A 25,009-nucleotide genomic window follows, 5' to 3' on the forward strand; every position below is an offset into this window, starting at 1 on the left:
TGTATATTATTTGTGTTATCATATACGAAATCTACTATAATGCATGCAAACAAAAACTTTTAAAGTGATTTCCTAGGTGCGCTTCTCCTTTCTTACGTACTCTTCACACCTATTAGTCTGTGATATTCTCTGCTCTACTTTTTAGCACAGAAAATCTTTTCTCATAGACAAATTACTGCATTAAACTCAGGCATGGACACAGATTCGGACCATAAAAGGATCAAAAGGAGCAAAATTATCTGCCCCATGAAAGTGACAAGTTCCTCATACGGACCATTTCCTCCATGCACCGAGCGGAGGTGCTAGGGGGTACAAAAACAACGGGGCCCTAACACAGCCGCTGGAGAAAGGACATCGGTTCATTGATTCGACACTGTTCACCATTGACTACTCTACAACGATGAAAGGGGAAATGGAGAGATCTAGACCTGATTTTACCTGAATGGGCTCGGAGGATCGGGGACCAAACGCCTTGGGCACGAGGAGCGTATGGGAAAGTAGAGAGTGAGTGTATCCCCTCCGCCCCTGGTCCTTGTTCCTGCATGTTCAGAGGTGCCAAGAGACTCCAGTGACATGGGAAGGAAGACATCTGAGTGTCACGATAAAACGGAGGGCGGTGGGGAGGCTCCTGGCAGACACCGTAGTGGAGCAGAATGCAGCCGGGGGAAGGCGGAGGGCTTGGGCAATCAGACCAGCAAGCCCGGTGTTCAGAAATAAACCTACGTCCAGGCACAGTCCGAGACCCGGGGCAGACACCAGCACTCGCCCACACTCCCTACGACCCCCGGTCTGCCTCCCACCAGCCCTACTTTTGCCATCTCCCGTGTGCCCTAAATGCTACACAAGCAAATCCAAAAACGCCAAAGGAGCACAGTAACGTGGTCGCAGTAGGTCAAGCACAGACAGCGTTTACCAGGCTCCAAGGGCAAACACTGCATAGATGATTAATTCATGTAATCCCCACCCGGATTACCATCCCCACTTTCCAGATGAAACAAACAAACAAACAAAAACCGGAAGGACACATCACAGGAGATGGCAACATTGTGGCAGGCTCATCTCCAACCGACCACACGGCCTAAACTCCCACCCAACGGGCGGGGAGAGCAGCCTCAGGACAGCCTGGCACCCCAGCCTCCAGCTCCTTGCCTCCCAGCACAAGTCAGTCCTAATTGCTAAAGGCTCTGAAGGCTGCCGACCCATCTTCAGGGCCACTTCCAAAAGTCTGCAACAGCAGGTCCAAATGGATGGCTCCTGGGGCCCCTCCACAGCCCAAACATGGCGGACACGCGAGCCGCCCAGAGACAAGCCCTTCCACTGAGTGATGGCTACCATCTGGCAACTCAGAGTGGACTTTAAAAACATCGTCGCTTGCTGTACAAAGTATCTGGTCACAGGGTCTGTTATCAGTAGAGCCAAGATAAAAGCTGTGACCTCTGTCTCTTCCCTCTCTCTTACCCTTCTTCTTCCAAGGTGTGTATTTTTATTTTTTGCGAGGCAGCCAGAGGAAAACATCAAAAGGAGCCTTCCTAGGGGGTGAGCAGTAAATGAGTAACGGCTGGACAGAGCGAGCAAAGAGAAAGTGAGTCATGGGGACTGTGTTCCGTCTGTAAGCTTGCTCTGGCTTTCTCTGAAATGTTTTCTCTCCTCTATGCTGGGAGCTGTGGGCCTTGTCTTTACTCACCCCAAAACACCATCTCAGACTCCGGAATCGGGCTCTTAGTAGCGCTGAAAGCTCGTAATCTTTCCTTCCAATTGCAGGCACTTTAACGCCTAGGGCCTAAGTCCTTCTTACAACAATGTACGTTAAAACGAAGCCGTCAGTACAATGGCTTGGCCAGGGAGATGTGGTTTGGCGCCGTTGCGCAATCTCGCTCCCTCATGCTGGGGAGGTCTGTGAGTGGAGGGCACCTGGGCTACCGCTTTGCTTTGCTGACATCCCACAGCCTCACGTGACCCTGTGGCAATCCGGGGCCCACCAACCAAAGAGCACCTCCTTTTTTTTTTTTTTAAGATTTTATTTATTTATTTGACAGAGAGATCACAAGCATACCCAGAGGCAGGGAGAAGCAGGCTCCCCGCCAAGCAGAGAGCCCAATGCGGGGCTCGATCCCGCGACCCTGAGATTGCAACCCAAGCTGAAGGCAAAGGGCTTAACCCATTGAGCCACACAGGTGCCCCAAGCAGCTGCTTTCAATTACCGATTGCAATGGTTACATTTTATTTTCTCCTATGGATTCTGGCCCTCCCAAGTGAGCCCAGGCACACCAAGAAAGGGAAATAGGCCCTTTGAATACAAATCACACGGGATCCTGAAAGACCAAGTGCTTAGCTGTGTGTCTGGCACATATAGGGACTCCATCAATGTTGATTGCTTTTCTTCCCTTCTTCCCCAACAGAGGAACAAACACTTAGATTAACTCAGGAGTAGTAAGTAACAGACTCAGAAGAAACGAGCTTTTTAAAATGAAGAGTACCTTAGAATTTCCTTGATAAAATAAAATTAAATGCCTGGGCAATTAAAGGAAATCTGTTACTGCTTGATCACAACGTGAATTACAGCCTGGTAAATAAAAATCCCCTTTACAGGTAGAAGCTACAGAAAAAGAGGTACGAACACGAAGCCTTCTAAAGTTAAAGGGTAAAATAAAGTGTATACATATATATTTTTTTAATCTACAAATACAGCCAGAGTATTATAAGAAGCCCCCTACCTTCCTTAGGAGCCCCAAGACCTTTTATTAAGAGCACCCTGTAAGAGGCTTATATCCATGCCCACCGGTCTTTTCTAATAAAAATCTCCTCCATGTTCCCCTTTTGTTGTGAACTTCAGTGACTGCCTCCCCCCTGGCTATACACAACCACACATATCTTTCAGAAGCCAACTGAAGCATAGAGAAGTTAAACATGATGCATTCAAGGTCAAATCTCAAGTCAGTGGAAAAGGCGTAAATACAGCCTCTCTGCGGCTGAGCGTTCTGGGTGCTGGGCCATCCTGCAACGGTGAAATTTTGACTTTTGATTGCTGTTTTCAAAATTCCCTGGAGTCTTGAAAAGCAGCTCATGCTAACAAGATAGAAGGAAGACGCTTTTACAAATTTCATTAACATTGCACAATTTCACATTCCTGGACCTATCACACCCGCCAATTCGTTCTTTCCATACGCATTTAAAACTCCCTTGAAAACAGGGTATAAATGGACTCAGAGACATATGAATGGGAGAGGGTTTGGGAGCCTAAAACATACCCGATTCCCGCACCCCGAACTAAATGCAGTTGATTCTCAATGCATGCCAAGCATTTTGTGCAAGAAGAAACGTTCTACCTTTAAGAGCTGCACTATACACCCCACGAGACCCCTTTCTGAGATAAGACCCGTAGAGGCGCAGCTCTTGGGAAGGATGAACAGAGGACTTGGGAGTGCGGGAGGCATTCAGGGAGAAGGCATCACAAGGACTAAGCTGTGCTGAGAAATGAGGGCGCCCGAGCTGTCATAAGAAAAACATTCACAAGCATGTGCAGATTAAACAGATAACAAGAGAGGCTCTTTTCTTTTTTTATAAAAAGGGAGGTCATTCCTCTTGCTTTTAGGACCTTAAAAAATACACCTGAACAATCAAGGGCTGGGAGCCTTGACCCCTGGTGGAAAGCAGCCTTGAGCAGGATTCCACGCCTTAAAACCCAGGACATACCTACTCTCAAGGAGCTGTTTTATTTTGCTTTCTGCTACCACACTCGAAGACTCCTTGATAGAACACATAAGCTTTTTTTTTTTTTTTTTTCTTGGTATCTCTCTATCATGAAGAGCTCATTTGCCATTTAATTTTTATCGAATCATGCTGGCTGGGTTTTTCTCCCATCTACCCCCACCCCACCTACACTGGCATTCTCTGTGGTCAAAGAATCTGTTTCAGTATTAGTGTTCAATATAACAAATGTCAAGTAAACACTCTACACATTTCCTGTGCTATTTAAAGCACCTTAAGCAATTATTTGCTCTAAAGTATTAAACTGTAAATTTTCTTAGCTGGTGCCAGTTCCTACAGTTAAGAGCTGTCACAGAACAGTACTTAGAACACTCAAATGCGGCTTTCAGAGCAGCTACGCTCATAGACTCCGTTTGCCAGGATTTTTCTTAGCTTCCGTATTTTTAAGGGGTATTTTTGAGACAATGTGCAAAACTGCAATGAGGTGTCATTTGTAATTCTTTTATATTAATAAGTACATACACATCTTTCAACACAGATTTGTCTCTAAGCAAAACGATAAGAGACAGATTAGACAGCAGACACATACTCACCCTTCAACCTCATTACTGTGGCTGCTTATATTACAAGCTAAAAGCATGACCACTGAAAATATCACTACACGGGACAAAGCTCCAAATCATACAGTTGGCTTGCAAAAGAATCCCCTAACACTAGTTTTATAGAGGGTGCACACCATATTTATAATAGGTGTGCATACAGCCCTTGAAAAATATTCATACAATACACACATATATACGTCTCTATGTGCAAATAATGACATCCAGATCGTTGCATATGCCTTTACAGACATTTTTATGTTTGGCTAGATGAGGTTCTTTTTCAGTCTTCTTAAATCCATGACATATTTTTGTGATTACCCAAGAGTAACTTAAAAGTAACATAATTCTAAAATCCTTAATAGCTAAGGCTGCATTAAATTGCCACCTCCTCCTACAGAATTGTACGGTCCTTGGGAAAATGTTCACGCAACAGACGACAATTTACAAACAAAAAACAAACCAACGACAACGACAACAACAGCAAAAAGACCTCCTTGCTTTATTTTTTTTTTTAATGTAGTTAATTACTAGACTTTATTTTCCAACTGATGAAAGAATTGTATTATTCCCACCAGGCCAGAACCCAGTCTGATGTTTAGGTCCTGTCCCAGGTATTACTAGTTGCTGAAAGATTGCACTAAAGCATGAAGGGACAACAGGGTTATATTATCTTAACGTGTTCCACTCAATAATTCTTGATGGTGTTATGAAGTGCTGTCACACTGCTTACCAAAAATGTCTTGCTATTATAAGAATAATACCATCAAGGAGCCACATGTCTACAGAGCTAATATTTATGACTTATAACCCAAGAAGCATTGTCGAGATCTGCTGGCACAGTCTTAGACATCATCTCCTCTGGTGGGGTGGGGGTGTGTTTGTCAGAGCCCCTACGTAGCACACCTTGCTTGGCAGGGGATATGTCATTTGCCTGCACCAAAGAAATGATCATGTCAAGGGTGTCTCAGTCAGTTAAGCATCTGCCTTCAGCTCGGGTCATGATCCCAGGGTCCTGGGATTGAGTCCCACATCAGGTTCCTTGCTCAGCAGGGAGTCTGCTTCTCCCTCTCCCTCTGCTGCTCCCCCTGCTTGTGCTTTCTTTCTCTCTCTGTCAAATAAATAAATAAAAACTTGAAAAAAAAAAAAAAAGAACATAAAGGGGGAAGAAGTAAGAGACATGACAGAGCAGGGAAGAGAGACAAGAAAAATGAAGGAAAACGAAGCAATCACTGGCATGGTTCACATTTGTGTGCACTTCTGTTAGAAATACTTAAAAACACCATTTTTCTTGGGTGAAAATTTTCTGAGATGGGAAGAAAGGGGCCCGGAGGGAGCTCATCAAATTCATGCTAATTTTTAAACATAGGTGGAGAGTTACTTGAGCCTTACTGAATCCTTCTCAAATTTTAATAGTTTACCTTGGTTTCGTGACTATGCTTTCATACACACTCAATATTTATAAAAACAATTTTGTAAGTCCCGCAATGACACGGGTGGTAAGCAGTCAAGAAAAATTAAGTTAAGAGCACAGGGTCTGAAGTTAAAATGGTATGAGCTGAGTCCCAGTCCGACTACTTACTAGTTCTATGACCTTGGGCAAGCTACTAACCCAGTTACCTTATCTGTAAACCCGAGATCATAGCCACCCATCTAGGTTTACTGTGAGGATTAAGTGATTAGCACAGTGACTGACACATCCTAAATCCTCAATACGCCAGTAAGCCATTATCATTCTTAAAAGAATCGGTTCTTACATGATGACCTTTCTCGTGTGTGTGTACTGTTTCATGTGTTTTTGATCATGAATCTGGTAAATAAATATCAGTTCGCTGCATGATTTACTGAATAAGTCATTTATTTATTTCTCAATAATTCACTGATAGCCACAATCAAATGCAGGGTTTTTTGTTATTTTTTTAAACTCGGATTCCATACACCTGTCTAGAAAATGCCCAGATGAAGGAGAGAAACAAATCTAGCCATCCCAGTAGGGAAGTGTGAACAACCTGACTACCTAGGTGCGGTTTTAGAGTCTAATGAATGCTGTTAGCTCAATCATAGAAGAGAAGACCAATCCAGCGTCAACTTTATACTTCAAAAACATCAACCATTCACCTTTATGTGTATCTGGAGTCCACAAAATAAGTTAAACCCTAATATCTCAGATCGACGAAGAATAGCAATTAGCAAGATTCATTTATAATCTCTTTAAAAGCTGCCCCTCCTAAGTAAATATTGAAAAGAAAATCAAAGATTAATTTGTTTGAAGCCACAAGCCACAACTTAACCAACTTTATCGTTCCCTCCTGAGATAGTGCCTTGCACACAGTAGGTTTACAAGAAATGAACAAAATTAAGTTGAATCTAAAATGAGGAAGCCATGGGGCGCCTGGATGGCTCAGTGGGTTAAGCTTCTACCTTCAGCTCAGGTCATGAGCCCAGGGTCCTAGGATCGAGCCCTGTGTCGGGCTCTCTGCTGGGCGGGGAGCCTGCTTCCTCCTCTTTCTCTGTCTGCCTCTCTGCCTACTTGTGATCTCTGTCTGTCAAATAAATAAAATATTTTATAAATAAATATAAATAAATAAATAAAAAGCCGATCAAAAAGATGCCTTTGGTCCCTCCTACATCGTGAATGAGAAACTGTCTAAAGGATCAAACAATCGCCAGCTCTGGCTGAACTTTACAGCTAAACTCAAGAATTTGTTGATACTGTACTAAAGAAGTTCACTGATGACATTCCTCCTTCCTTAATTTCAATTAATGTGAGCATGGTCAAAACACAGCTGTCAATTCCACTATCAAAGTATTAAGAATATGCCAGGGCTCTGAGCTTCTGGAAGCATGAAGACATGGGTGACTCAGAGAAATACATATGCTTTGGACCCAAAATGATGAAATTAAAAATTTTTTTTTTTTACTTTTAATAGTTTCTAATCTCCCATTGGTGTGTTTATTACACATCAGTTGTTATATAACACAATGGCTCTCCTGGGGGGGGGGGGGATCAATGTAAAAATAAGAGTTTTCCAGGAATAGAAATAGAAAGAGTCGCAACAGAAAAATACCAGAGAGAAACAGTTTTTATATTATACAGCAATTAAAACATGCTAAACAAACAAAAAAAAAATCTATTTTTAAAGGCATATCATAGCTGGAAACTGGCCAAAACTCAACATGTTTGATGAGATACAGATCAGCGGCAAGAACAAAGGAAAACCCAAGTTGAAGGATTAAATTTCTCTCAAAATCAGTCACTCAGATATCTGCACCCAAGTCATAAAGTGTTTCGGAGTCTGATGTATACTCCAGGCATCGATCCCCGTCCAGAGAGCAGAAAGCCTTCATCTGCCGCATGCCAAGCTGAAACAGATTCACGTACAGCACCATACATGTCTAAGAACAGCTCCTAAAAGTCATCAGCAAAGCTGCCTTGTGAGTAGAGAAATCAAAAGACAAGAATCCAAAGGCCTCAGGATTTCAAAGTTAAGAGGCAATTCTCTCTAATTTTCTGAGTCACAGGCTAAGCGAAAATTTTTAAAAAGGACCCCAAGACCATTTCCCCTTTGCAGAAACCAGCAAATAATAATAATAATAAATTTTAAAAATACAGGCACAAAACACCTGGCTCTGCTTTCCTGTTTCTCGCCAGGGACATACATCCATATTTATGGATCTATGTATATGAGCGAACAATCAAACAGAACTTCGGAGCAGTGAATTACACGCAGTCCTACAGATATACTCTCACACACAAGAGAGCAAAGCTGATGCTATTTAAACATCATGAAATATTTTCCTAACTGTGCACAGATGGAAGTACAGACTTTTCTGCCAACTGCCTGGTTCAGAAACTTTGCTCTATTTTTAATTATTTGGTTCAGAGGACCCGTTTGTGATTAACTTCTGTGTTGGATGGCAAAGCCAGTCAAGTTCCTGACCCACAGCAAAGAACACTGAGAGAAGCTTAATTATTTTTAAACAGCTAGTGTAATATTGTAAACTGTGTGTAGGGACAACTCATTTGTCAAAGACCTGTTCGTGGGTGCTGCAGCTTGAAGAAGAAAAATCTGGGAGGCACTGAGGAAGTGACACCGAAATGAAGTTCCTGATGACAAAGAAATTTTCATCTTAGAGAAATAACAATGGAGTATGAAACCGAGAGGAAGAAATTAATAGTACTGCAAGGACTAATCTTATTAGCACTGGAAGTTTCAGTTCTGCCTACGAGGACGGTGAATGGAATGCCAAAGCTTTAAACACAGGAAATGAACTCAGATGCAGAGAGGAGGTGGTCAGGAAACGTCAACCATAGAATTCAGAATCACACACGAGAAGTGCTGAGCAGGATCAAATCCCAGAAGAGAAGGAGAAAGAGAAGCAGTGGTCTAGCAGAAAGTCAGAAAAGAGAGCTGAGGTAAGAATGAGCAGGTGGGAACAGTTTTATAGTTTTCAGAACTGTGCATTACCCAAAAAAAAAAAAAAAAAAAAAGCTGTTTCCAAATAGAAAAGAGACCTAAAGAGCAAATCAGTACAAACACAGAAAGGAAACAAAATATAAGGCATCCCTTTAAGAACCTTAAAGGGAGAACAGGGTTCAGACATAACAAACTTGCATTCCTAAAGAAGCCTGCTTTTGACCAATATCCCTGTAATTGCAAGATGTTCTGTATTTAAGCCTTTAATGTACTTGGGAAAACACCAGATTCTGCAGAACCACAGGCCACAGAGAGCCAAAATATTTCAGGAGTCAATACTTATTGCTAAAAATTACATTTATAATGAGTCCAGGATCAATGCCAGCATGGTCTGGGAATTGGAAAAAAAAAAAAAAAAAAAAAAGAGCACCTAATGTCTGTTTGAGAAGGTATGAAATGGGGAATTTAAAAAAGAACATCCTTAGCAGGGGTTGGGGGTCCTAATTCAGCTTCTTAAACCACTAGCACTGGCCACTAGCTTTCCGCTGGGTTGGATGACACAGGACAACTCAGGACACATCCGTAGTTGTGAACAATCAGGAAATGCCAATAATTGGAAACAATTCAGGGAACATCGCAAAGAGAAGAAAAAAGGTGATCTGTTCTAGAAAGCCCAAAATAAAGTTACTCCTATTAACATACACTCATAGTCTTCTACTATGCAAAGTATATCTACGGGTGTGTTGGAAAAAGACTAGAATTAAAAAAAAAAAAAAAAACTGTTTTGTTTTTTGTTTTTCAAAAAAGCACATCTATAAATGGTTTCATAAATAATATCCACCTGGTATTATTACAGGCCACGGCTTAGAAATGTTTTATCTCACTTAGAAATATTTCTATTTGCTATAACAGCAGACCCTGTGTTGAGATACGATCTGACCTGTGTCTTTGTCCATAAAAGAATCCTATAAAATATGTAAACATGAACTCAATTTTCTTTAAGTCGAGAAAAGCAAAAACACGGTTGTCAGAACAAGAACAGCTTTCTGTGGGATATTCTAGCTAAATGAAAGCTATTCAACTTGAATCAATTGCTGTATCCATTCTCCAATACACAGCAGATTTATATTTCAGAAGGTTTTTGACAGAGAACAAAATGTTACTGAACTATCTCTTCCATTCCTTTTGTCCTACTGAACATTCCATGGGCTGAACTCCCAACAAGGGGCACACACTTGTCAGCTTCTGTGTGCACTCCTTCTATTCTAGTTGGCCTTTGTTGCAAATTTTCGGTTTTGACCCTTTCCTGGCAAAACATGAATATACACCTCTGGGGTTTAAATTGTGTTACAATTAAAAAAAAATTTTTTTTTAAAGCTTATGTTTTATTCTGTTCCATCATAAAGGGCCTCTACTCGTTAAAATGGGCCCTGCTATTTAAATCCATGCTAGAACCTTTCTTTTTTATCTGCTTCTGTAAACAACTAGAAATCAAGGGAGGAAATTCTTCCCGCCCAACGATCCACACATTTTTACACAAAACCGACCACGGTGTCTTTAAACACAAGACAGACCGTCTAGAGCCGGCATGAGCATGTCCATGTGAGATAAATCTACCCTCCATTGCCTTGACTCTGGGTCATCCCAGGACTGGACCTGTGGGCACACGCCAAGATGGAAAGAATGGACGGGTGCCCGTTTTCAAGCCTATCTGTGTAAAGGCTCGGGAGCTCAAGAGGGAATTGTTGCTCACTCCGTGAGTGACAAAAGGTGTGCGGCTGCAAATGGATTCGAGGAGGAACATATTCAACATCACGCTCGCCATTTAATGACTAAGCCTGAGCCAGCTCAAAAAAAAAAAAAAAAAAAAAAAAAAATCCATCAGAAACAGATTTTTCAGACAATGGAAGACCTAAAACACTGGTTCTCAGGGATGATGTCCAAAGGAGGTCTCTGAAGCTGGTGGCCCAGAATAAAATGGTGACTCATTATGCCTCCGGGCGAGCTCATATCTACTTGGAACGGCAAAGACACCAAGTCCCGTGGACTTCCAACGAAGATCTTGGGGCAAGAAGAGATGTCCACCAGCACTCTCTGTGACCTGTTAGAGAGAAACATTCTTAGCTACTCCGTCACCAAGCAAAGCTCCCCCGCCAGGCTATAGCATCTTGGCTCCTGGGAAAAAGCCTTGAAGAGATTGGGGGGTGGGGGTGGGGGAAAGGCCTAAAAGAGAGATGCCCCCGATCGTGTTTGCAGAATGGCTCATGAGGTTCCGCACATAAAATCTAGCTGCGGTCGAATCTCCACGTGAATCAGACCCCAGGTATCTCTGAAGCCAAGTGCCTGGGCATCAGCCACCAAATTACTTCTGCAAAGAAAGAAAAGGCTCCCATCGTAGTGATTCTAGAAGCTCCCGGCATCAAGAGACAGATGACGATTTTTACGAAATGATTGACCTCTAGATGTCGCAGGACCGTAGACAGGCATCATGAAAAGGAGCTCAGTGTCCTGTGCTGCCTCTGGCCAGCCCAGGAGGTAGCCATCGGATTTATAGGCAGCTGCGTGAGTTTCCTCGACCCTCTCCATGGCATCCAGCAGAAAGACAGTGGGGACCAGAGCATGGAAAAGATCTGAGCGTGATGCCTGCCCAACCAGTCTCCGAGGGGATGGCATCTGATTTCAAAATTCCATGTAGGAGATGAGTTTGATGTCCTGATGTTCCTGGCTCGGCTGACACTGATGCATTAAAGGAAACTAAGCTCTAGAAAGCTCCACGTTAAAGGTACAGTGGCTACAAAAGGGAAAGCACCATCCGTGAAGCGTAGGCTGAGGCACTACGTGCACGTCTCATGAAATTGATGATGAAATGATTTCAGGTAACCAGGAGTTGTATATATATATTTCTATTCAAGGGGCTATCCTCTTGTACCTTCCCAGCTCCATCTCAAAATTGCTCTGTCGGGCCATGTTGATGAAGCAGAGTTATGACTTTTCAGTCTATAAGTTCAGAGACCCAACTGCATCATTCCTGGGGTGATGGCGAAGAGGGCTGAGCTCCAAGTCAGAAAGCCGGGCTCATGGCACCGACCACATGGGCTCTGGCCACGGGAACCCAGCCTCTCGGTCAACCTCTTATGTTCTGCTTCCTCCCCGGGAAAGTGAGGAGCATCCTCTCCACGCAGAGAGTCATTGTGACTCTCCAGGGAAACAATTTATCTGAAGCACCCCGAATTCCATGATAGCTATTAGCAGCTGCGGCAAACCCGTGACACACCAGCCACTTCATGCAGTCTAAATGACCGTGCTTTCTAAGGCTGTCTTTACTAAATCAGAGGCTCGGGCCACGAAAGATCCCTGACAGAAATGGGCAGTGCTGGGCTTGCTACAAGAGAAGCAAGGAAACGGACTTTTCATGCCGGCAAAGTCTTGGAAAACCTGCACATTTTATTTATTTTTTTTAAAGATTTTTTTTTTTAATTTATTTGACAGACAGAGATTACAAGCAGGCAAAGAGGCAGGCAGAGAGAGAGGAGGAAGCAGGTTCCCCGCAGAGCAGAGAGCCCGATGCGGGGCTCGATCCCAGGACCCTGAGATCAGGACCTGAGCCAAAGGCAGAGGCTTTAACCCACTGAGCCACCCAGGCGCCCCAAACCTGCACATTTTAAATGGAAAAGCTAAAAATAATAATAATAATAATAATTTTTTTTTAAAGGATATGGTTTCCTGAGATTTCAGGGCAAAGAGGAAAAAGTGTACCACTTAGATACAGAAACCCTGAGATTACTCAGGTCACCGAATGTTCTCTGCATAGCAGAATAACCAACAGCTAGTGTTTGTTCCTTTCCATAGATTAATAACCATCTCTGCAGGACCTGAAGATGAAATGAACTGCACTGCTCTGTTCGGAGAAGCTTCCTCTACTAGTGGGAAGACCCACGTCCTAACGTCGCACTGGGAAAAGCCTCCTTCATTTTAGCATTGCTTCTTCCTCCCGTTGGCCTCGTCTGATTTCTAGGCTGACAAAAATGGATTCAAAGCTTGCAGGAAGGGGGGAAAAAAATTTCTCCCTCCCTTTTTATTGATTTACACAGATTTTTTAAATAGTGCTGTTCATTTGGAGAACACTGAAATGGAGGTGGGGGGGATTCAACCTGCTCCTTCCGAAGAGTAGAGAGAAGTACAAAGGGTGAGAGAGGCTTCATTAGAACAGGAAAGCTAATATAAAACAGCAAAATTGGGGCGTAGATGCTCTCACTGCATTTCCTTCAACCTCAAACGAAAGCCAGGTTTTATGGAAGGAGATCTGTGAATAAATAACCAGATCATCTTTTCTCCCGTCAATAAAATAATAAACTTGTCTTATGGGATGACCTCTTATGAAGGAAAAACAAAACTGTTCCTCTTATGAAAAGTGTCAGATCACGGTACCAGAAGCAGCAAAGGTAAACAATCTTTTCTCGGTTCCTTACAGAAAGGCTGTCTCGGGACACCTGGGTGGCTCCCTCGGTTAAGGTCTGCCTTTGGCTCATTCCTAGGATCAAGTCCCAAACTGGGCTCCCTGCTCAGTGGGGAGCCTTCTTCCTCCCCCTGCCTGCCTCTCTCGATGCTTCTGCTCTCTTTTGGACAAATAAATAAATAAAATCTTTAAAAAAAGAAAGAAAAGAAAAAGAAAGGCTGTCTCTCCCCTCCCCTCCCCCCTCCCAAAACCCACAGCTCGAGGTCACACCTCACAGGGACTGGGTTGCAGGGACCAAGGAAGACCCAGAGGTAAAATGAAAATGCCTGAGGGGCTCAGTGGCTTTAGCCTCTGCCTTCGGCTCAGGTCATGATCTCGGGTCCTAGGATCAAGCCCCGCATCGGGCTCTCTGCTTGGCAGGGAGCCTGCTGCCCCCCCCACTGCACCCACCTCTGCCTGCCTCTCTGCCCACTTGTGATCTTTCTCTGTCAAATAAATAAATAAAACCTTAAAGAAAAAAAAAAAAGGAAGGAAGGAAGAAAGAAAGAAAATGGAGCTGTGGAAAGAAAAAAAGCACCCACTTGGAAGGAACTTGCCAGAACAGAACAAGAGGAACAGGGCTCTGGGCACTCCCTTTTGGGGGTGAGGCATCCCATGGTGGGGGTGGGGGGTGGGCAGGCTTCGGCTTCTATACCTTTCCCCATATCCCTCAGAATCTCTGTCAGAAGCGTATCATTCCTCACACCAATGGCCACAAATGAACACCCTGGACCCAGAAAAGGTAACCTCACAGCCACCAACAGGCAACTTCTGGATGAATTCGGATGCAAGAGAGAGGAGGCGATGGCCACCCGGAGGGGGGCCAGAAATATCACGGGTGGACTGCCCGCCCTCCCCCGATGCTGGGTTACAGAGAAGATGGCTCAGCGTTCCCCAGTCCCTGGGGGGCTTTATCTCCATGTGACCAACCCTGCTTAGGACTCCACAACTACTCTCTTCCACGTAAAATAATCTCCTTGAGATAATTCTCTCTCCAGGAACTTCCACCTGTGTTGGAGACCGGGGTCACAAGAGCACGTAAGGCCAGAGGACAGGTGTCATTGAGGTGACTCTCAAGTTCTTTCACTCATTCAACATGATGGCTGTGTTCCTAAGAACATTTATGTACTCAAAACTCAACAGGATTTTTTTTCAAGACCGAGAAAGACCGTTTTTGGCATTAAAAAACAGAGCAATTTTTTCCTGCACTGAATTTCTATAATAATAGTGTTCTGTGTGGTGATAAGTGCGGTACTATGAAATTTAAATATCACTGGGCAAATCCAGCATCCACTAGGGCCCCATGCTGGTTCCGGACCACAGTGACATGTGTCATGGTCTACCTTAACAGATGGTATCCTATCCAGTGTGTATCCGAAAAACTCACATCACAGGGGAAATGTCTGTACCATCCACTGGGGGCCTGCTAGGTGCCAAATGCCAAGAATGGGGGGGGGGCTGGGAAAGGGGTCCTCGCTGTCACTGAGCTGCGAAAAAGGATTACAAAGTGTTATGAAAGGGGTAGAACAGGGTGCTGGGGGCCCAGACCGGCAGCATATAACCCTGGGGAAAAGATTCAGTTGAAATTTTAAAAATAAGGTGAAGTTATCCAGAAAGATAGCGGCGAGCAGGTAGATGTCAAGAAAGGGAGGAGGGAAGGAGTAGCAAGCCACAGAGCTGCGGCGCAAGGGGCTTCTCAGGAGGACATGCAGTGTGACTGAAGTTACCCAAATAAGAGGCAGCAGATAAGAGGTCAGAGAGATAAGCAAGGTCCCCCAAGCCTGCCGAGCCAGGTTGCAAGACTGTGGGCTTCATCCTGAGGCCCATGAAAATTCGGGGAAGGAGTGGAGGAAAAGAGATGCAAACAGATCTCTCGCCGTAAGAAACATGCATTTGGGCTCCGGAGAGGAACACAGGTTGGACCAGCGCAAGGGGACATCTGGGGAGGGGATGCAGGGAATATATATCACAACCCAGACCTCCCCGCCCTGCTGAGCCACGAGCCCAAGTTCAGTCCCTGACACCAGCCTTCCCCAAAGTTCAGTACTTAGACAACGGCTCGCAAGCACCTGCCCAAAGAGCCCTCTCCAGAGCAGAGGGGAAACAGGAAAGATGCAGGTAGCAGTGAGCGTCTCTAGTCCGATGTGGATGAAAATCAGACCCCAACCCAGGATGTTTGATAACAGTTCAGTTTCACCAGGTCTGAAACTCCTGACTGATCGCTCAGGTCCCCGGGAGGGAGGCAGCCAGACAGCCAGCGCAGTTCCCACGGTGGGGCCCAACGAGAGCAAATACGGGTCAGCCGCCGAGGGTGGAGGAGCCCAAAGGTGGGGAGAGGAGACCCTAGGAAACTGGCCCAGGTTGGCTGACGGGCAGAGAGTCGGGAACAGGTGGGAGGAAAAGCGGAAGGGGCCCCTGGCAGAAGCGAGCACAGGGTTTCAACAGGGAACAGTTCCCAAGGAAAGCTGTGGGTAGCGGAGCATGAGAACTATACCCAGCAAAGCTGCTGGCCGGCGCAGAATGCAAACTCCCTTCCAGGTTGGCCCTGGGTGCAATCACAGAGGAGACCACAGACATCCTCTAAACACCTGAACTTCCACACGCCAAAAAGTAATACAATCGAAGGAAAAGAAAACCAGACCCGGGAAAATGGCTGCAGCAAATGGGATTTTAAAAAGACCGAGATTTAGGGCGCCTGAGTGGCTCAGACATTAAGCGTCTGCCTTTGGCCCTGGTCAAGATCCCAGGGTCCTGGGATCGAGACCCTCATCAGGCTCCCTGCCCAGCAGGAAGCCTGCTTCTCCCTCTCTCACTCCCCCTGCTTGTGTTCCCTCTTTCACTGTGCCTCTCTCAGTCAAATAAATAAAATCTTTAAAAAAATAAAAAATAAATAAAAAGACCGAGGTCTAGAACACTGGAAGAGCTCATATACTCCGATTAGGAAGTATCAAGACTTCCATTTGTTAATTGTGTAAAAGAAAATTAGCAAATTAACAAATAAACATACATGTTTAATTAACAAATAAACACATATGTTTATTTGTTAATTAAATTAAATTAATTGTTAAAAAATTAGCAAATAAACATATATGGAAATATCTCTGGGAGGAATCAAAGGAATGCAAAGTATAAACCAAGAAGGCTAGGGGTGCCTGGGTGGCTCAGTTGGTTAAGCATCTGTCTTGGGCTCACATCATGATCCTGGGGTCCAGGGAAGGAGTCCCATTTTGGGCTCTTGCTTCTCCCTCTTCCTCTGCCTATCCCCCAGCTTGTGCTTCCTCTGTCCCTCTCTCTCTCTCTCAGAAGAAATAAAATCTTAAGAATAAGTAAAAAATAAAACCAAAACGTCTATTAAAGTATGCAAAAAAGAATAGGTCCCACAATTAATCAGGTCGGAGAAAGACACATTCACATATTGTTAGTAGCAATGGAAATAAGCACAGGCCCTTTAGAAAGCAATTCAGAGTCACTCCCCCGCTATGGCAGTTTATGTAAGCCTTCCATTGTGACTATAACCTAAGTAAATACTTAAGTGTACAAAGATATCCACTGCTGCTTTAAAAGAGCAAATAAGTAGGGGAGCCGGGGTGGCACAGTCAGTTAAGCATCCAAATCTTGATTTTGGCTCAGGTCATGAGATCTCAGGGTCGTGAGATCAAGCCCTGCATGGGGCTGGGTGCTCAGAGGACAGTCCGACGGAGATCCTCTTTCTTCCTCTCCCTCTACCCCTCCCCACCGTGCACACACACACACACACACACATTCTCTCTCTCTCTCTAATAAACAAATCTTTTTTAAAAACCCACAGTAAAAAAAAAATCTTTTTAATAATAAAAATTTTAAGAAATAACAGTAAATAACTAGAAACCATGCAAATGTCCACATGTAACACAAAACTTAAATTAAGGTAAAACAACTTCATAAGACAGTGCATAATCCTTGCAAATGATGACTGCAAAATCTAGGTTACAAAAAGAGAATGTTTATGCTAAATGGAAAAAAAAAAAAGAAGCAAAACTGAAAAAACTTATGTGTTACATCATCGAGGACTAGAAGACAACACACAGAGGTGAACGTGATTTGCCGACTGGGATGGTGGGATAAAAGGGAACTTTTGCTTTGATTGGTTTTCTTTTATTGCTGTTATGTATAGGCCAGAGACGTTTACAATGTAGCATTCTTATCAGTCACATTGTAGCGAACACCCTGTTCTGTGCGGCTGATGGGAGTGGTGGAGAACATCACTCCTGAATCAGCGGAGGGTGCACAATCCTCCCCAAGTTGCAAAGGCCCATCTGGGATTCAAAGCCTGACCACAAGGAGACCTGAGGGACTCCTCCTACCCCAAGTACCTCCAAACACACAGCCCCTTCCTCTGCTTTCATTCCCCCCCCCCCCCAGTTCTTAAGTTCTATGCCTTCCCCTTCTTTTTTTGATTATGCATTGAAATCATCCCACATGCACTATATGTGGTAAAACCTCGTTTGATCCTTCCAACACCCCTGTACGGCACATGCTGTCATCGTGCCCATTTTACAGATGCAGACATTGAGGATCACGGACTCTAGAAATGTGGCCTGGCTCACCCGCCTAAGGAGCCAGAGCCAGAACGCAAATCTCCACCTCCCTGCCTTCAAAGGCTCGCTGGCACCCACCCTAAGAAGGGCTTCTTCCTTTCCCCGCTGCCTGCGAGGCAAACAAAACAACACTCTGATTTGTCACCTGTCCTGTCTGTACTAGCTGCCTAAAGAGACCAAATGGTAATGGATCAAGAGACATCATAGGAACTACTTGAAAATTAACCAATAAGATAAGCTAAGGTGGCACACACGGACTGGAAAACTGCGGCAGAACAGGAAAGGAATCATCTCGCGACTCCACAGGGCATGTGCATCAAAAGGATTTCTACTTGCAAATTAAAAGCACAAGATGACCCTTGATATTACTGCAAGGAGAGCAGAGCTCCCGCACTCTCCTTGCAAAAATCAATTCCCCAATTAGCTGAGAGATTCCTTCCAGCCATAAGGCGGCCGTCCAGAAACGGGCGGTGTTTGGGGCATGGTAGCAAGAGCAGTAAAAAGGGACAGACGAGGTCTTCAGGTGTGAACCTAATATACATAGGGTGATAAACGATTGTAGGCACCTCTTCTGACATCCTCTATAAATTATGACACAATAACAGCTAAAAATGTAAATTCTAATTAAATACAAAACATAACAAAGTCAAACAACAGCAAATGATGTTTGACAGAGCAAAGGTCTTAGGGGAGCCAAGGGGAAGGACTGCAAGAAAATCTGTTCATGGAACTGCACAGTGTTTGAGAAGGGGCCTGAGCCATCGGGTCCCCCGTCACCTCGTTCACTGCAGACGGGGAAACTGAGGCTCGGCAAGGGAAAATGAGCATCCCCAGTCCCTTTGCAGCAGGTCAGGAAACAGAAACTCGGTCCCCAAACGAGCTGTCCCTCTGTTCCCCGCCGTGGCACCCTCCCTCTGCCTCGTCCTGGAAAGCTACTCCATTTGAAATCAGATTTTTAAAAGAGCATTAAGCATTCTATAAATATTAAATTCCTTTTTAATAATTTTCAAATGCACAGGGGCACATTTTTAAAAAAGAGGCCTGGTTTTGATTTCTTTTGGAAAATTGCACCCTGCTCTGGGTTTAACCTCGTATTGAGTGAAATATTAACAGGCCATATATATAATGGTTTCAGTGTTCCTCCAGTAAAGCCAAACAAGATTCGAAAAACATATCCCCCAGGCCTACAGGGGAGTTTCTGGAGCACACATTAAACTCCACGCTCTGCCGTACAAGCCCATCACTGTTAAGTAACTCATCAGAAAATAAAGAGGGAATTACCAAAGGGGAATTGCCAAGCAATTAGTTCTCTGAAGCAGATGACACACGACTGCTAGAGGGAGGAGCTTCCCGGTTACTCATATGTCAGAGTCAGAGCCTCCTAATCTGTAAATAAAAATGCATCACATATGATTACGGCTGGGATGGAGGCTGGCACTGCCAGGCTAGCGCACGGATAGTAAAACCCAAGTCCTCCCGCGTTCTCCGTGTCTATAAAGCGAGAGCCGGTGCCTCTCAAGGCATTTTTTTTTTCAATCCTGTGATTTTCATTCAACCTAAGAAAGACAGACTAGTCTCCCCAAAGCAGCCTAAGAGAAAAGTGATCTTTATCCTTTCTCTATCTGTCTGACGTGAGTCGCTTAAAGATTCATCGACTGGTCCACAGGAGGAGAGAAAATGAGAGACCCAGCGGGGGGCAGGGGAGGGGACGGGAGAGGACGGGAGACCCAGGCTTCCCAACAGCCACCCCAACCCCAGTGTGCCCCCGTTTCCCGGCACGCTTTGTTCTTGGGGCTGGCATCCGCTGCCAGCCTCACTACCTCGCAAACTGGAGCCGTGAGGAGGCTGTATCATCTGCCAAATCTTACCAGCTGAGCAATGACCCAGGGAAGCTCTCGGGGGAGTCAAAAGTTCATCGTCTCCCTGGGACTCTTGATGCCCAATGGCGTTTGGAGCCCAACTGAAGCCAATCCTGGGGAACACCGATAAGCATACTGCCACTGTCATCACTTTCTTCAATTAATAATTATTGAAATCTCAGGGCACCATGAGGAAGAGTGAGGACACCTCAAGGACAGCCTGTGTGCAACTCCGAGCAGACGGCCGAGCACCCAGACGGAAGGCCAGCATCCATGAGCCCCTCCCCGATCTGGACCTCCCCGAGGATGCTGCATGTCTACCGTGACGCTTTAAACATGACTCCCAGACACGCCCTGCCTTCTCCACTCAACTGTAAGCTTCTCACGGACAGGGCTCTGGGCTGGAGAGACAACGCCTGGCTCCAGGATGGGAGCCAAGCAGGACTTCCCCCACTGAACCGCTGATCAACCTGGGGCAGGTTACTTTTCCTCTCTGTGCCTCAGTTTCCTTCATCTGCCGAGTGGGTACTGAGAGTGCCTACCTCCAAGGACTGCAGTAAGGATTAAATGAGTTAATATACAGTGAGTGTGAACGACGGACAGGCTCTATAAATCCATTAGGGTCTAGCTAGCCCGATGCCTCTCACCAGAAGATGCACGGTAAATATGTGCAGACAGAATGATCTGCCCCTGGAGGTGGTGTTTTCTCCATCCTTCTGGCTCCTGTCCTCACCTTCTCGTCTTTCATGGAAGGTGGGGAAGTCTCTGCCTCATTCCGAGCTAGTTTGGGGAATAAAAGCAAGCCCTCTGAATAACCCGGGTCCAAAAAAGAAAAAAAAAAAAAAAATCTTCAATAATCTGCCAATTTTCTCTACTTATATACTAAAGCAGACTGCCCACCAAGAGACGTGCAACCAGGTAATTTTCAGCCTTCCCCTTCACTTTGAGCCGTGTGTCTCAGCCTCTTTTCATCCTAGAGTCAAGGCTCACTAATAAAGTATAAACAAGAAGCCAAATTGCCCAGAAAGGCACGCCTCGCATGTGTGAGTTGTATGTATGTCACATTCAAAAGATTCCATGAAAAGCCTCCAGGAAAGCCTTTAAAGTTACAAAACACGCCCATATTCATGCGTTCTATCCAAGGACAGAAAACAAATGGCCCGAAATGAACAACTGCCCCAGAGTCAAGTGGACGGCACAAGGTGATTTACGCCCATCACGGGAGATGAAAAAAATCGACGGTGGAAAAGATCAAAGCAAACGCTGGAACTGTTGTTAACAGGTACAGGGCCTCACTGAAAATCTTAATAAAACTGTTGAGAGGAAAATCGAGGGATCATTTGTTGAAATGGAAAGAGATACCGCGCACACTGAATCTCAAAAGCGGCATTCATTTTCATACACACACATATTAGATGTAGCTAAAATTAGCTCAGGTTTCTTTCTTTCTTTCTTTCTTTCTTTCTTTCTTTCTTTCTTTCTTTCTTTCTTTCTTTTAAGGTCTTAAAGGAAGAAAGGTTTCAACGTGATTTCATTGAGCTGCAGTTTGGCGCTGAGCTTCCAGGGAGAAGACCCGCTCACCCGCCCAGCCACCCTTTTCAGCCTGGCACCAGCCTCCCCTGGCCCTCGGTCTCCCCCGACCAAGCACACAAAGGCTGCGCCGTGCCAATGTCCCAGCTCCTCTCTGCGGCTGCTCACCTTCCCTCCAGGTACTCCACGCCCACTGATGTCAGCCCTGAAATACAGTCATTCCCCGCCCCCGCCCCCCCACCCCAACGTCTGGCAAACTTTGGGCAAACCCACAGCTCAACTGCAAAGACCCCTTTTAAGGCAGTGACTCCTCCAAATTTATCTCCAGACCTGACCTCTCAGCAACTGTATCTCCCACCCCATCTACAACTCCGGTGCCCACCGGCACCTGTGCTCCGGCCAAAATGGCCTCGTGGGTTACATCTCACGTTCGCTGGTTGCGTCCCAGCCACTTACACGGCCTGCCCGGCTCCATCCATCTCTTCCCACAGAAATGCTAACCAGCCTTCAGAGCTGAACTCAGATGATCCCTCCTCCTCCGAGCCTTTCCTCACCATCCCACTCAGCGTCATTCCGAATTCCTTCGGTGTCAGAATTTACCCCAGGAAGGACAACGCGCCCCATTCTGCTTTGTATTAGTTCTTTCCGGGCATTTCTTCTTTCCCCTACCTGACCGCGGAGAATGCAAGCTCCTTCTGGAAGCTCTTACTCACTGGCATTCCCACAGCACCATGTAGTAGTTCAAAAAAGACACAGTGAATAAATGAATGAATCATTTCTTTACATAGATGGTGCCTGGGAGCAAGTTAGGTCGAAACTTTGCTAGAGCCCTACCGTGTTTATGAAATAAGTAGAACCAGAAATACTTGCAATCTACGTTTTAATTAAAAAAGAAAAAAAAACCACCTTAATGAAACTAACAGAGTACAGCACGAACAATACTATTTCCCTGCTCACGTTTAACCATCAATTGTGAGCGCTCTAAGGAGGCCATTCTTTCTGCAAAATGTTTAGATAATGCTCATACGCTTCCTTTAAATGCAGTCACAGAAAATGTCAGCAGCTTAGAATTCAAGGTGACTCGGCACTACTTTGCCGGTAATACAATACGTATTCATAAGACACTCAGACTTGCCCAACATACTATAAAAACCTTAGTGTCTTCTCAGTAGGCTGCACCTATTGGCCAAAAGATAGGATCTTTCGTTGCTTGTGTTTTCACAATGAAATTCTCTTTTAAACACCACAGGTGGGGGGGGGGGTGCATGTGTATTCACCACATATGCAATGAAACAAGTGCCCCAAAAAATTCAATGTGAGGATTTTCTGCCCAGCCTATGAAATGGTCAAACCCCTAGGAGACAAAGCAGTGGTGGGGAGGCGTCTTGCCCCTGGCCAGTCAGCTGACATTTGCAGACCTTAAGAAGCTCACCTTGAGGGCGCCTGGGTGGCTCAGTGGGTTAAGCCGCTGCCTTCGGCTCAGGTCATGATCTCAGGGTCCTGGGATCGAGTCCCGCATCGGGCTCTCTGCTCAGCAGGGAGCCTGCTTCCCTCTCTCTCTCTCTACCTGCCTCTCTGTCTACTGTGATCTCTCTCTGTCAAATAAATAAATAAAATCTTTAAAAAAAAAAAAAAAAAAAAAAAAAAAAGAAGCTCACCTTGACATGTAACCGTGGGGTTATTCTATTTCCTTTTAAATGACACCTCCCTGACCCATTGGCCATAAAATGTCAAGGACTCAGGTCCATATTTCTCAAGGATATGATGTTCAGGATTCCTTCCTGCCCTCCCACCCCCCAAGCAGGACTCTGCCGGCTACCCTTCCTGAATCATTAAATTTGAGCTTGAGTCACTCTGGTTTTTGTTTCTTTTTACTCAGGCCACAAATAACTTCATTTGTGCTCCCAACTTCTCGGTTCCCACCTCGCAACCAGAGAAAAACATTACGTATGTACCCTATCGCAGCAAGAGAGATAGACTCACGCAGCATTCAGAAAAATAAATAAAAGGCTCATTTGTTTTGCACAGCTGCAAATGTCTATAGGGCCGGTCCAAAGACCAAGGTACAGGTGTATTTGCTGGCTCCCAGTCATGTCTGGTCCAGGAGCCACCGTCACAGAGCAAGAACGTGGTAATCAACCTGTCAAGAGGTTAAATTACACGAGCACAAAGATAACCTATGTTCCCAGATCACAAACCATATGCTGGTACTCTCCTTCTCCATAAACACACACTATTTCACGCCATTCTCACAGCAGCCCTCAAAGAAAGTTCGAATCTTATCTCCACCTTACTCATCAAGAAACTGAGGCACAGAAAGCTAACAGGACTCCCCAGGACATGTTGACAGCTGCAGGGGCTAAAAGCAGACAGGCTGCTTCCGGAGCCCCATGCTCGTAGCTCAGATGCCGTGGGAATAAGACGTTCACTTACGAACTCCATCTTAGGTATACAAGGGGAGCCCTTTATTTAAAGAAAGCTGGTAAATCGTTTTTCGATGGAACATTCCGGTAAAGCAAACAGCCACCCTGCAACAAATGAGTTGCACACCGAGAATTTTATACGTGAGGTGTGATAACAGCAGACTGTGTGTCTCGCCAAGCAAGGAAACAGAACATGACTTGGGAAGAGCTGCCCAGAGACCACCCAATCCGGCAGTTTCCAAACCCTTGTACAATAGTACAATTCCAGTATTGCAGAATTGCAATTGTAAGAGATCATTAAAGGTTCATTTTGATTCAGGAGGTGGAGCTGCAAGTCCTTTCTCTGTCTTTCTCTCTCTCTCTCTCTCTCTCCCTCTTCCTCTCTCTTTTTAAGCTTTCCAGGTGATTCTGTTGCTCAGCCAAGCTTGGGAACCTCTGAAGGAGTCCATTTCCACAGGTCCCAGCAGGACTGCTCCCAAAGTAAACAGCAAGAGGGGATCTATTTCACAATCCCCTTTGGCTGCCTACACCCGTGCTCCCAAGCCCTCTCGCCCCAACTTTTAACTTCCATGTCTCCTGATTTCATGCAGGCAGGATCCTCTTGCCCTCTCTCAGTACAGAGCCATGAGTCATCAACACCGCATACACTCTCCGTCTACGAAACTCTCCAGGCCAGAAAAATTTACTGTACGTGAGGCAATCAGGAAGTTGTAAAATCCAAACAGACACCAAGAAATTCAAGATTCGACAAAGACCAGTTGCCACTGAACAAACAGGCCTCTGTCTCCCTACACTTGAAGCACGCTACGACGGAAACCTAAGACACGAAAACTGTCACTTACAGTCACAGTTTGGCAACAAAACGGTCTCATCACATTAAGGAGAAGGGGACCACGAAGACGGTCAGGCTCAAGTCTAACAAGCAAACACCAATCGTCACCAGGTCAAACACAGACTTCTTCATGAACCACTTTCTTCTCAATTAAGTCAAAAAGAGAGACACTTCAAGCCAAGTTTTTTTGTTTTTTGGTTTTTTTTTAAGTGCTCTTGGCAATTTCTCAATCTCCCTCAGAATGCAGTCTGCAAAGGCAGTGGCGGCGAACGGTCCACTCACGCCACGCAAAAGCGTGGGCACGAGGTGATTTTCCGGGTCAGGCTGGATCCTCGGATGGAAACCAGACAAGCATAGCCAAAGTCTCACCTGATACGTGACGCACTTCCCTGGAGTGGCCGTGGGGGAGGGGACAGCCTTGCGAGGATGACACAGGAATCCCAGGCTTGAACGGACCACCCTGGAGACTTGCTGCTTGGGGCTCCTGCAGGGGTCAAGGCGGTGGAGGGGGTTGAGGGAGGGGGAGAAGAAGAAATCCAAAATGAAAACCAGGACAAACAGCTTCCAA

The 25,009-nt window shown here is 45.2% G+C and overlaps 1 protein-coding gene across 7 annotated transcripts in view; it reads right to left on the minus strand.

Annotated features, from left to right (window-relative positions):
* Positions 1–25,009, minus strand: part of ATXN1 (ataxin 1) — a 408,360-nt gene that overhangs the window by 375,115 nt on the left and 8,236 nt on the right. For all 7 annotated transcript variants that reach the window (XM_059179401.1, XM_059179406.1, XM_059179402.1 and 4 more), the window contains one exon: positions 24,811–24,925. The gene's annotated coding sequence lies outside the window, so the exon portion shown is untranslated. The remainder of the gene's footprint in view (positions 1–24,810; positions 24,926–25,009) is intronic.

Source organism: Mustela lutreola, chromosome 6, assembly GCF_030435805.1.
Source record: "Mustela lutreola isolate mMusLut2 chromosome 6, mMusLut2.pri, whole genome shotgun sequence".
NCBI lineage: Eukaryota > Metazoa > Chordata > Mammalia > Carnivora > Mustelidae > Mustela > Mustela lutreola.